Here is a 12,191-nt window from a genome sequence, read left to right as displayed (position 1 = left end):
AAGGAGCCTTTCGGAGTATGAGCTCTGCTGTCCCTTAAAAGTCAGGTGGAGTGGGTGGGCAGGATTGTCCATGATGGCCAGCAGTTTGTCCAGTTTCCTGTCCCTCACTGACACAAAGGCCTCCAACTGCGTGCCAATAGTTTGGCCGGCTTTCCGGATCAGTTTGCCAATCCGGTTTAAGTCCCTTTTGCTGGTGCTGCTCCCCAACAAACCACTGCAAAGTACAGGGCACTGGCCACAACAGACTGATAAAAGATCTCCAACAGCTTGCTGCACACATTAAAGGACCTAAGCTTCCTCAGGAAAAAGAGTCTGCTCATGCCCTTCTTGTAAACAGCTTTGAGTTGTCCTTCCAGTCCAGTCTGCTGTTCAAGTGGACTCCCAGGTACTTGTACTGCCTCACTAGTGCCACCTCCCGGCCCTGGATCTTGATGGGCTCCACAGAGGTCATTCTCTTCTTAATACAGTGGATTCTCGATTTTTGTTAGTGAGCCGTTAAAAAAGGTTCGACAAAGACCAAATTGTATGAGAACTGAAGCCATTTTTCCCATAAATGATGTAAATTCAATTAATCCATTTCAGATCCCCGAAAATATGAACACAAAACACTTTTTAATAGAGAATAATTACACTTTTTCTGCAGAAAGCGATGCAAAATACATGTTCATATTGAATGAAATTATTTAATAAACATTTAACATTACTTTTTATTCAAGAATATTGGCCTGAGCAAAGAAGGAAGAGGGGACGAGAGAGCCACCTGGACACCATCTTGTTATCTTGATTTCAATCGTGTTTCTCAAAAGTGTTGGCAAAATGTTTCTTTGACCCCTCATGATGGCTAATTTTGCAGCCTTACTAAAAAAATCAAAAAATAATAATAGATTATGTAATGTTCGGCCCTATGATACAATAACCTGGGCAAAATTGTGGTGAGTAACAAAAACAAAAGAAAAATCTGATTTGTACAGAAAGTGGAGCGTATAAAAACTGTATTGCTAACATTTTTTGAATGACACCGTTATAAAGGTATTCATTTAACAATGTTGGCTCTGGTGGGTGGCGTTTGCAGTGTTGCTGTATCACATCATGCTAACTAAAGCACAGGTGGTCCGCCACTATTGATGAGTATCAAATTTGGTCCTTTTATACACTAGTTACAGACTGAAGTCCATCAGTACTACCAGGTACTGGTTTGTGTAAAATCAAACGGTGCCATATTTTGAGACGTATGTTGCAAGTGACGTATATTCGGTTGTAGACTGCACGGTCGGCGTTGCATCCTGTCCGATGTCTTCACTAAGGCAGCCCGAGCAGTCCTCCAAATGGTCTGGCAGCGTTTAAGGTGGGCTCGGGTGGAGGGTACCGTTGCCTTGACCTCTTGCTGTAAAAACATGGGTGGTTGGTAGCCTAGAGAGCACCCGAAAGGGGACATACCTGTGGCGGAACTGGTCATGGAGTTAAAGGCATACTCCACCCAGGGTATGTATTTGCTCCAGTGAGAGGGTTGGTGGGCGGCGACGCAGCGGAGCATTGTCTCTAACCCCTGGTTGGCTCTCTCTGCTTGTCCGTTACTCTGTGGGTGATATCCAGAGGTGAGGCTGACCGTTGCCCCAATTCCCTTGCAGAATGACTGCCACACACGGGAGGTGAACTGTGGGCCACGGTCAGAGAGGATGTCCTGGGGGATGCTGTGGAGTCTGACCACATGTCGGATTAGTAAATCGGCAGTCTCAGCTGCGGAGGGAAGCTTGGGGAGGGGGACAAAATGTGCACCCTTTGAGAATCTATCAATTATGGTTAAGATAGTGGTATTACCTTGGGAGACGGGGAATTCCGGTCACAAAATCCAGAGCAATGTGAGACCAGGGTCGACCAGGAATGGGTAGGGGGCGTAAGAGTCCCGCCGGAGAGGCTGTGGCAAGCCTTGTTGCGGGCGCACGTGGAACACGCGGCAATGAACTCTCTGGTGTCGATCTCCATAGATGGCCACCAGAATGAGCGCCGGTGGACCCCCGGGTGTCAAGCGAAGATACTGGAGTGACCCCAGTCCAGTTCCTTGGATCGAAGGTCAGGTGGAACAAACAGTCTGTTGGGGGGTCCACCACCCGGTCCCGGGTTTACGAGGAGTGCCGCTTTTACCTGTGCCTCGGTCTCCAAGGTGACCATCCCCACCACCCGGGCAGAGGGGAGAATGGGTTCCGCTGAGGGTGTGCTGATGGTCTCCACCGAGAACTGTCTGGAGAGGGCGTCAGCCTTTGTGTTGCGGGAGTCTGGTCTGAATGAGAGCGTGCAGTCAAATGTAACCTGTATGTTATTCTAATAAAGCACTGTACAAGTACTAAATAAAGCAGTGAATGATATGTGTCTGGGCTGGATCAGAAGAAACTAAACTCGGCTCTAGGAATGGAGAACAATGAAGACTGAACACAGGTTTTAAGTTTAAGTGGTACCAAATTTATATTAAAGAATAATAGGAAAAATAAACAAACATTAAACATGTACATTCGAATGGTCATTCACATATTCATTAATTCACAGCACATTCAGTATTTACAATATCAGTGTCCTTATTTTCTACTTACGATGGTATAAGCGCAACACAAGTTCATTAAACGGGCACGTTGTGGTGGCAGTGTCCAGAGGGGTTTTAGTGAAGGGACGGGGGAAAAGAGAATGTTCAGGAGGGCCGCAATGAACACGTTGCGTTTTGGTAAAAAAAAAGGGGAAAACAGAGGGCGGCTGCTGAGAAGCCTCCTACCAGCCCGGGGCTCGGTTGTGTGGATTCAGTTCAGTTCCGGTAGTTCGGTTCCAGGCAAAAAGCTTCAGACTCTAGTTCAGGGGCTCTAAGCTCGCCATCCAAACTGGCCAATTCCGCAGATAAATCACACTCAAAGACTCCCACGGGACGACCCACGGCTCCGGTAGTTGGCTCCTACAGTTCGACATTATTACATTTCAGTTTAGAAGGCTAAGTTAATAATTAAAGCGTAAAACCGAGTCACATACCTGCAGCAACCTCACACAGCGTGTCCCTCTCACTCTCACCGGTAGCAGCCCACTTCCGGGTTTTATGCTAGTCTGATAGCCGCGTTAGGTCACGTGACCGCGTGACGTAATGACACACGCAGGACAGCTTAGACGACGAAAATAAATAGAAAGGATATTTAATGGGGTTTTGTCATCCGGGTTACACAAATTTACTGAAAAATTGTGCCCATCGTGCCTGACGGTCATTAAGTCTTTTGGCAGAGCGAATATGGATGAGGTTGCGATGATCGGTGAGTACCAGGAACAGATGTTTTTCCCCCTCCAGCCAGTGTCTCCACAGTTAGGGCGTCGTGTACTGCCAGCAGTTCCCGATTTCCTGCGTCATAGTTGCGCTCCGATGGTGTGAGTCTTCTGGAAAAAAATGCACATGGATGCAAGACATTATTCTCTCGGGCACGCTGGGAGAGTACCGCCCCGATACCCGAATCTGATGCGTCCACCTTGACGATAAATGGACAATCAGGATCGGGGTGGAATATCATTCAAGCTGCCTGCAGCAGCCTGGAGGTACACTCAGCGCGGCTCCCAGAGGATTGCGCAATGGTGTGCGTCTGGGCCGTGACAGAGCCAAGGGGAGCTGCACTATTTTACCCATAAAATACAATCATTAAGCATCCAAAAACCGCCAACAATACTCCATTTACATTTCCTGACTTGAATATTAACCAAGTATTAGTGCTATTGTTATTATAAGCGCTAACACAGACAAACTATTTATAGCGGGGCCACGATTACTTCCTGTGTCCCTATGTTTACATCATTGAGTGGTCTACTCGCGTCCTTGCTCCCTGTAGGTTTATCGTAGATCACAAGTCACGCATCTCACCTGGACAGAAGAAGTTTGAGTAGGTATGTCAACAAGTTGGTAGACTTTGACAGCCATTTAGGACCCAGAAATGGCCAGGGCTAAACAAAAAGATGCTTGGTTCCTCCGCACCCCCACACCGTTTCTTAGTGAGTATTACAAGACATTCTTCATCTAAATGGGAATAAATGAACATCCCAGCAGTCTGCATCCTAATGACCGCAGACTTTGTACAGTAAGTGATGTTTTAGTATGTTTGTTGACTCTCATGAAGTCTGCAATGAATAGAAATCAGTGATGAAAAAAAAGCAAACATGATGAGTTGTTTAAATTAATGTGCCGCGAATGTTTAAAATGATCAAAATACGTAAATATTAAATTTTGTTAGAAATGTGCCCGTACTAAATCACATATATACTGACATCATGTTTAGAAAACCTCAAAGAGGTGTTTGGATGGGGTCCCATAGGCTCCATTGTAAGCATACTTTTGATCACATTTATTTGATATTTAGAATGCAAAAAAAATATATAACATCCATCGTCATGTCTCTCATATATGAAATACATAATGATTGTGAACAATATGACACATTAAAAAAAAAAAAGTGCAGTTTGCGTTTAAAAAATATGTCTCACCCCCTGCAGTGACTAGTTTTGTCCCTGTAGTCATCACACACCTTGATATAACTATAGGTTATTCCTTGATGGTGATGGTGATGATGGTGAGATTAATATTGTTATGCTGATGTTGATGATGATGATATTGGTGAAGATGGTGCTGATATTGATGATGATGATAATGTTGATGATGACGATGATGATATGACAAGTGCCACTTTGAGGGTAAGTAAATAAGTAAGTAAGTAAATTGTATTTATAAAGCGCTTTTCACAGATAAAATCACAAAAACGCTGTACAAAACATAGGTGAAGTAAAACAACAATTAAATTTAAAACAACAGGGGTAACATCATAAAAAGGATACGAAGTGGATTAAAAATGATAATTAAAAGGTGCATTAACTAACAGCTTTACTAAAAAGAGAAGTTTCTAAATGTTTCTTAAAAGTTTCAACACAGTCAAGATCACGGAGGCACTGGTGCAAATTGTTCCAGAGTCTGGGAGCTATAGCCTGGAATGCCAGGTCTCCACGGGTTTTAAAACACGTTTTTGGGATATTTAGAATACCCTGGCCTGAGGACCGGAGACTGCGCCCTGAGGAGTAGGGGTATAGTAAGTCAGTGATGTACTGAGGGGCCCCACCAGGCAACGCATGTAATGTCAGGACTAAATCTTAAATTCAATGCGGAATTTAACTGGAAGCCAATGAAGACTGGATAGAACGGGGATGATATGGGCAGTTCTGAGTGCACCGGTCAAAAGTCTGGCAGCTGCATTTTGTACAGTCTGAAGTCTCTTTAGCGTTGACTTGATGAAGAGAGTGACAAGACAATTGCAATAGTCAATGCGAGACAAAATGAAAGTCTGAATGATCATTTCGAGATCCAATTTTGACAACAAATATGTCACTTTAGAAATATTTCTGAGATGATAAAAACAATTTTTCTGTCAGTTGACAACAGTGACCTTCCACAGACATTGACTGATCAAACACAACCAACAAAGGGTAACCACTCTACTTACTAAATGCACTTTATGAGGCACCATAGAATAATGATTGTGACGATGAGAATTTGTGTAGCTATTTCACTGTTTATTTATTTATTTATTAAATTATTTTTCATTAATTGTTTATTTAAGATCCCCATTAGCCGACACATCAGCGGCAGGCTAGTCTTCCTGGGGTCCTCATTAAAATATAAGTTACAATAACATAATCAAGATACAATCATAATACAATAACAATACAGGCATCATCATAATGCAATACCTGTATAGATGCACAACAATAAAATATACAGTTAGAACCAAGGCAAAGGCAAAAACAATGAATGAAAACAGCATCTCAACGTAGATAAATCTTTAGAAGTCTTTTAAATCCTACCTTACTAGGGGTATTTCTTATATGCAAAGGAAGAGTATTCCACAAAGTAATAGCCCTATACAGTACAGTGACTTTCATGGCGTAGGTTCTTGGGAGTGGCAATGTGAGTAGTCCTTGAGATGAGGTTCTGGTGCCGTACCTATGAATGTCAGAACTATAACCAATGTGACTAGCAATATCTATAGGACAATGGGTAAAAATAACATTTTTTATGAATGACAATAGGTTTTTTTAAGACCTGTTGATAACTTTCGCCCATTTAAGGCTCTCATGCATATGGTCAACACTAACTCTATAACTGCAACCAAGAGCAAGTCGAGCTGCTATGTTTTGGATAATTAAATTAGTAATTTTTGTAACTCACACTTAGGTGCAGAGGACCAAATTACGCTGCAATAGTCAAGACGACACAACACCGAAGTGTGCACTACCTGTCTGCATAGAACAGGTGGTAGATAAGTAGTACACTTCCTGACGGTAGAAATACTTCTGCCCATTTTTGTAACAACTTGATTAATGTGATCAGACCAGGAGAGAGTGTTACCAAGCGTTAAATCCAAAAGTTTCACCTTGCTAACCTGATTGATTGTTTGCCCGGCAATCTGTAAGTTGAATAAAGGGTTTGTAGCTATACTGTGTTTAGAACCAAAGACTATACTGGTGGTTTTAGTCTCTTACTGCGAGCCAAATTTCCCCTGCGGGTACAAATAAAGAAATCTAATCTAATATATTTTGAGGTAACACTTTAGTATGAGGAACATATTCTAAGTAACAAAGACTTAATTTAGAGTTATTTGGACACTATGGGAATATATAAGGTTTAGGGTTAGGGTTAGAGTTGGGGTTTGGGTTACTAATAAGCAATAATTCTGAGGTTATTGAGGGAAGACTCTTAGTTAATGGCTCACTGGTTGTATAATAAGGCCATGCAGAAGAAGGCATTAATAAGTACTAAATAATGACTAATTAAGAGCCAATATGTTACTAATATGCATGTTAATAAGAAACTAATTAATGGTGAATGTGTTCCCCATACTAAAGTGTTACCTATTTTGACTTTAATGAGGTAAGAAAACATCAGAGCTCTTAAGATGATATCATACTTTACATGTCATTGTAATGACTCTCTAAAAAGAAATTGTTCATATTTGCAGAGGTGGATGTGTTTATAATGTGCATTGGGCTGGTCAGTGCCAGTCCTCCTATAATAACTGCCTGAGGGTGGCGCCAAATGAGTAACTACTGTACCAGACTAGTGGCTTCATGTTTTTTTTTGTTTTTTTTTTTTGCATCTTTTTTTGGTGGTCCTCTCATGTTCTACGTGGAATGCATATCAACAAGTCAACTGTCGGCATGGACTACCTGTTACTTCAGAACTAAAACAAGTGGCATAAGCGGCGACATTCTTTTTTTTTTTTTGCGCCCCCGAATTAAATCAAAACGCGCATTTTTCAAATGAAGCCCATTTGAAGTGACCCCGTTTGATGGGGATCGCATTAAACTGCAGGAATCAAACAATTTCGCGGTAGGCAGCCGGGGCATAATGTGATGTTGAGTGTGAAGTTGCTGCGTGCTGCGGCTGATGGGAGCCCCACCTCCTCCCACCTTGTGAGGAGAGGAGGGAGGCAGCGGAGGGAACAAGTCATCCTCAGCACCGCACCACCACTTGCTCTCTGGAACCGCTTCAGATGGGCTCGTTTTGGGGGGTTTTATCTTTTTTTTTGGTACATTTGTTTTTTGCTGTTGTTTTAAGGCTACCTTTTTTCCTCATGCACGTTGATGGCATTTAGACCGTTTAGAGTTGCTACTTGCCGGTGCGCAAACTTGGACCGAACGGGATGCGCCGTGAACATTTATGGGAGCAATCCCCGATGGAATGAGCTAGGTCGCTCGTTAAATAGTTTTACGGTAGAAAAAATAAATAAAAAAATCTATCTTTCTTAGACAAAGTTCTAACCGGATTGAGCTTGCTGCTGAAGTTATTTTGAGGATCTATACCAGCTTTTTTTTTTTTTTTTTTTTTGGACGGATTGTGACCAAGCGCTCATCCACGTCTCTCTGGGCTCAGGTATTTAAACAACATTTACTTGCAAAAATAATAAAACATGTCAAACAAGTTGCATTTAAATGAAGGGGGGGGGGGGGGGGGGGGGGAGGATAATGATTGATAGAAGAGCTGGAAAAAAAATCCACTCGCGCACATTTGACTTTATTCCAAGCCAATTGCGCACAATGCGATGCGGTAATTGCGCGTTATAATAGCGTCATGCCCCAAAGCGGAACATGTGATCAATTTGCATTTGCTTAGCTGCAAACCCCCCACTGATTGCACGTATTAGTTACAAGTGTCCGTTCGTGAGCAACATTTTTTTGCACGAAATGCTTGTGCGTCCATTGTGCGCCTCCACATGGGAAATCCCCCCCACCATTTCCCCTAGCATCCAAAGGGAAGTCTTGGGTGTTGTTTCTCCCCACTCCACCGAGCACTGGGCTCGTCTTTAATAGTCTGCGAGACACAAAGTGTGCACACTACAAGGCCGACAAACACACCAACACAAGCAGGGGCTGTAAAGGTTCTAGCCCACAGCCTTCAAAGTGTAACATGAGCCTTCTTAATGTGGTGATCTCATCTGTGTACAGCCGAAGGCAGGTTGGGAGAGGAGATGTAGCCAAGACTAATTGGGTGGAAATAAGTACTGAAATATTAATTCCATGTGACGTGACAAATCATTTGAACGTGGTTCGATATTCAAAATGTGTCGTGGAACAGATTTCAAATCGGGCCGGCCCCTGGCATAAACAGTCAATGGGTGGGGGGGGGGGGGCACATGATTCTGGCATGGGTCACTTCAGTATATATAATTTCTTTCTGCTAAACTTTTATTCAGCGGGTGAGTCAACATGTCCTTGGTAATAATTTTAGTTCTGTTCAAAAGCCCAAAAAGGTAATTGCTAATTTAGCATCGCTATGAATGCTGTCATCGTGAGAGATTTACGGACCGTACTATCTAAGTTGATATTGTAGCCAAACTTTCCCCCTAAAGATAGTGTTTAAATAACAATATTGTTTCATAGTTTTTGCCTGTGTTTTGTGTTTTGTTTACTTTTTCAATTATAGCTGAAGCGGCTTAGCAGTTTTGAATTGGTTTCACTGCATGGGTAGAACATATTGAACACTTTCCTTCTCCCTTTGACCAATCAATATTTTTTTCAAATATTACAAAATACACTTTGGACATAATCTGGAATGTATTGGCAAGATTGTATTTAGTTATATTTATTTATTTACTGTATATACTGTATATATATATATATTTTTTTTTCTATTAATCTTCATACATCTTATTTGTATTTTATTGTGTATCACTACACATGGTTCTTACTATTTTACAAGTTTTATTATTTTTATTTTCCAACGCTCCTCAGATGAGCCATCTGCCTCAGGGGTTATCGGTCGTGCTTGTGGGGGCGCTTTTGTGTCAGCGTCCTGGTGGCCATGGTCTGATGACCTCCTGGTGCAGATGGCTCCTGTGATAGTGTTTACTCACATGTCTCCTCTGTACTCAGCCATGCAATCATTGGTCCATATAGTTGCATATGTGTGTATGTTGTGTGGGTGTGTTTGTGTTTGGTATCTGTGTCCGTGCGTACGTATGTGATAATGGGGGATATGGGTCACCAGGGTATTGTTTTTAACTTTGTAAAGCACTTTGTGTTGCATTTCTTTTATGTATGAAAAGCGCTTTATAAATAAAGCTTGATTTGATTTGATTATTGAATTCAGCTGAATTGTAGTTGTCAATATAGTCTTTATTTATAGTTTGAACGTGATTATTTACAGTCGAGTAACCCTCGTTTATTGCTGTTAATTGGTTTCTGACATGACTGCAATAAATACATTTTCGCGATGTAGGAATAATTTATTAAAAATCGAATATTTTCATAGCTGCAGCATAAAAAGTCTGTTGACTACTACCTAATGTGTTTTTAAACATTATGAGAGCTTTCTGAACATTAAATAACACCCTTTAGTCATCTTCACGCTCTTTTAATCCAATACAATAATGCTGTCTGAGGCTGAGCCAATCGGAGGACATGTTACTGAACCGCATGCTCTGAATGGTTAGGTCTAATCTAGTGGCCAATAATACTGTAGTATATATACTTTTAGTTCATTCGGCCATTTTTTTATGATTAAATATGCTAAATTTAGGGCAAACATGTAATATAATAAGGTTTAAAAACCATCTGCAATGTGGTGAAACCTCAATATTTGAAGCGAAATGTGGTGAGGGACAACTGTAAATACAATGTTTTACAACCCTTGTAAAATGTTACTAATACATTATTTGTCAATAACTTTTTCTAAACATATTTGAACGGCATTTTTGTTGGTTGGGTCTTTTATGCACACACTCCCATAGCCAAATCTACTTCTGGACAACAAGTCAAACTCAAGGCCTTATTGTGGCCCTCCAGATCATTTATGTGGCCTGCAATAGGCTAGAAATAATAAAGCACTTTCTGACTAATATGTTTATTTGAACAGAAACATATTTTACGGTTTAACATTATCTGATCATGCAACAAGTTGTTCACAACATGTTTTGTTAATTAAAAAGTTAATACTTGATACACTTGCAGTATATTTTGTTTAATTGATGTTAATTGGTTAAGAAATCCCTATTGACATAAAATAACACCCACATAGTGACCTGTGGCGAGAGATGATTGTATTGCCATAAATTCCGGACTACAAGCCGCTAATTGCGGTTTATAAAATGGTGCGGCTAGTTTGTGGATTTGAATTCAAAAAATAGTTTTTAACATACCTTGCATGGGTGTGTTATTGTTACTGTTATGGCGCCATCTTTTGGACGAGTTTGCTAACTGAGGTGCTACGGAGCGAACGTCTACGGTATTTCCTTTGAGTGCTTTCAACCGGAAGTACAAGTGCCGTTCCGTCTTTTAGTCGTCAGTAGCGTTTCTACTCATATAGATTCTTCATTTATCACTCCAAGCAATGTTTGTATGTTTTACAGTATAACTAAAACAAATCATACTTACTAAACCATCCCATGTGTGATGTCTGTAAGAGTGTTTTCATGCATATTTGTATTTGCTGTCGTAATGTAATAAAGCTAATGTCGTTAGCATTAGCTAATATTTTAACACGTTTATTGGTGTCTGCATTAATATAATTAACTTTCAATGGTATTATTTTTGTATTGTTTCAGTTTTGTAAACTCACCAAAACGTCACCATTAATTTTTTGAGTCTATAGCTGATTGGAGAGCTAGCACCCGCAGCTAGTGTGTCCATGACGATGACTTCTGTTTTGTTCTGCCATTTTACAGACACTGTTTAGAAACAATTAAAGTATGTGTAAATGACTAATTCCACAATTTATATATCTGTGGTTTATAGTCCGGTGTGACTAATATACGGGGAATAAAAAAGTTATTCTAAAATGTTGTGGGTGTGGCTTATATACTGGTGCGATCTATAGTCCGGAAAATGTGGTACAATACCCACTTGGATGCATCAATGCTCGCATGTTATACAAGTGATATCAAAGACTGACATGGGGCCACCAACAAAATCTTCTTTGGAGCCACAAAAAGGCTTGGGCCAGCCCTGGTTCAAATACTCTTAGTCAGTATTCCCAAGTGAAGATTATAGCTTTCTCAACACTAATACTCAATATGCCAATTTGAAGTTAATTCCTTGCAAAGATCAACAGTGTAAGGCCACTAGATGTGATGCAACCCACTATAAAGTGTGCATGTGGGAGGTAATGGATTTTTCTCCCTCAGTCCAAAGGCAGCCAATATAGAAAATCACCCTATTTGAGAAAATCATGAAATCATCCATTACCATGATGTCCTCAAACCTGGAGGGAGCTCACCCTCCACTAAAAAACACTTAAGCTTGTTGTTTTTATACAAATGAACAGGTGGATCTTTCCATTCTATGCAGAAAAATACAAACGGATGCTACTGCTACATCGTGTTTCGCCCAAAAGATCCATAAAAAAAAAAAAGGGACAAAATGATTAATTTATTCCTTTAATGACATTTTCCAATGCCAGTCTACCCCTTTTGCCACGGCTTATTGTTAATTTACTAACATGCCTCGCTTGATTTTCTGCTTGACTCATTTCGGCTGTACCTGTAGCACAGCAAATGTCAGCCAGTCAGTCACTGAGTTGAATCAGTCCACAGAGTCATAGATCATCCGTCTCTATGGTAACCAGGACAGGTGCCGAGGATGTGTAACACAATTATCTGAGCCTTTCTTCCTAAATACCTCTGTTAATGTGTAATGAA

The 12,191-nt window shown here is 40.9% G+C and overlaps 1 protein-coding gene across 2 annotated transcripts in view; it reads left to right on the top strand.

Moving 5' to 3' along the window:
• The first annotated feature begins 7,538 nt into the window (after positions 1–7,538).
• Positions 7,539–12,191, top strand: part of pcdh1a (protocadherin 1a) — a 308,027-nt gene continuing 303,374 nt past the window's right edge. For both annotated transcript variants that reach the window (XM_062048094.1, XM_062048096.1), the window contains exon 1: positions 7,539–7,930. The gene's annotated coding sequence lies outside the window, so the exon portion shown is untranslated. The remainder of the gene's footprint in view (positions 7,931–12,191) is intronic.

Source organism: Entelurus aequoreus, linkage group LG05 (genome assembly GCF_033978785.1).
Source record: "Entelurus aequoreus isolate RoL-2023_Sb linkage group LG05, RoL_Eaeq_v1.1, whole genome shotgun sequence".
Taxonomy (NCBI): Eukaryota; Metazoa; Chordata; class Actinopteri; order Syngnathiformes; family Syngnathidae; genus Entelurus; species Entelurus aequoreus.
This window is presented reverse-complemented; position numbering and strand designations above follow the sequence as displayed.